Genomic DNA, 1908 nt, shown 5'->3' with positions numbered 1-1908 from the left:
TTCCAGGCCGTTTGTAGATAGTTTTGTGAAGCGTGTGCGTAAGACTGGATCGTTGATGGATAAAAAAAAACACGTTTAAGTGCTCATCCAGTTCGGTTGGTCGAAAATATCGCTGCGGTGGCCAAAAGAGTGGGCAGCAACTCTCATGGACCGCTTAAAAACTTCCACCTGGATGTCAACGTGGCCAGCTGAGAAATTTTCCAATATAAATCACTTCCGATTTCGCTATAATTTAGCTCGATCACACAGACGCTTCTCCATTGCCTCGAGGGTCATAATGGTTTAGTCTTCGGTCCGTATCGCAGCCTTGACCTTCTGATGCAGAACCATTTCTTGATAGGCCGATCCTTATGAGAATATCATAATTTTTTTTATTTATTTATAAAGGGCTAACAGATAATTAAAATTATGGGCTAGCAATAATGTTGAGCAATGGCAACTTGGGCCTTCAGCTCAAGTTGTACATAATATTTTTAGGATTTCTTATAAGAATTTATTTATATGATCGGCTAAGATAGAATAAAGTTATATGCGGTGGTATAAATTTGTGTTTTTTAGGAATTGTAGGATTGTTGAAATGTTTAGTGGTGTGGGGTTTGAAAGTGCTTCCAGTGGGTTGGTGTTTTGAAACATTTGTTGTCCTTGGTTGTTAAGCGCGTTCCAGGTGGAAAGTAAGTGTGTTATTGTTACAGTATCGTTGCAGAAAGGGCAAGTGTTGTTGTAGTTTGGATCGATGTAGTGTGTGTGGGTTAATTTGGTGTGTCCAAGTCTGAGTCTTGTTATTTTTATTTGGTCAAGACGTGAGATGGCTGGGTGGTTGTTTTTGGTGATGTGGTAGCTGTTGAGTTGGAGTTGGTTAATTGATTGGTACCAAGTTGATGTCTTCGTTATGTTTGATAGTGTTTTTTCTTGGTGAGTGTTTATTATATATTTTTGTATGTCTTTTGTGTTTAGATTTTCAACCGTTAGAAGTGGTTGCGTGGTTGCGTTTTTGGCTAGGGTGTCCGCCAGTTCGTTACCTGGAATAACAACGTGGCCGGGTATCCAAAGTAGTTTGAATTTAAATTTGAATTTTTGGAGCAGGTTCCGTGCGTGTGAGGTGTAGTGTTCGCTGTTGTTAGGGTTTTTTATTGCATAGATTGCGGAGAGAGAGTCGGAGCATATGAAAAATTTTCCTGTTTTATTTTTTAGCAGTTCGATTCCCTCTATTATTGCTAGAAGCTCGGCGGAGAATACTGAGGAGTAGTGTGGCAAAAGGCCTATTTTTATGACTTCTGTTTCGTTCGTGATTGCGAGACTGGTGATTGAGTTTGCGTGAGATCCATCTGTATAAATGTAGGTGAACTTGTGATGGTCTTTGGTCTTGATTTCTGTGAATAGTGTCCGAAATGTTTGTGGTGTTGTGTTTTTTTTGTTGTACGTGCTTAATGTTGTGTTAATTTTTAAAATACATATCAGTGTTCCAGGGTGGTGTGGTCTGTGAGTGTTGACTAGTCAGCTTAAGTGGGAAATTATGTGCTTCGAATTTTTCTATAATGCGGTCTATTGTTGATTTGTATTGTGGTCGCTTTGGGGGTCGGTATGATTTAAGGATTTTTAATAGTGTGGAGTTTTTGGCATTCATTAAGGATATTATTATTTTAGTTGTAAGGAGGTCACGTCTGTCTTCTAGAGTGTCTGCGCGTGCTTCGTACAAGATGTTGTTAATAGGTGTAGTTCGGATTGCGCCAAGAGCAGTTCTGAAAGCGGTGTTTATTGTTGCTTTTACCTTCCGTAGGTTTGTTTGTGGGCAATATCCGTAGATTGGGAGACCGTAGTCTGCTTTTGCGGTGATAGCTGCTTTTGTGACGTTTAGAAGTGTGGATGTGTTGCAGTTGAATTTTGGGCTTGAGAGGCATTTTATTATGT

Source organism: Drosophila bipectinata, chromosome XR (assembly GCF_030179905.1).
Source record: "Drosophila bipectinata strain 14024-0381.07 chromosome XR, DbipHiC1v2, whole genome shotgun sequence".
Taxonomy (NCBI): Eukaryota; Metazoa; Arthropoda; class Insecta; order Diptera; family Drosophilidae; genus Drosophila; species Drosophila bipectinata.
This window is presented reverse-complemented; position numbering follows the sequence as displayed.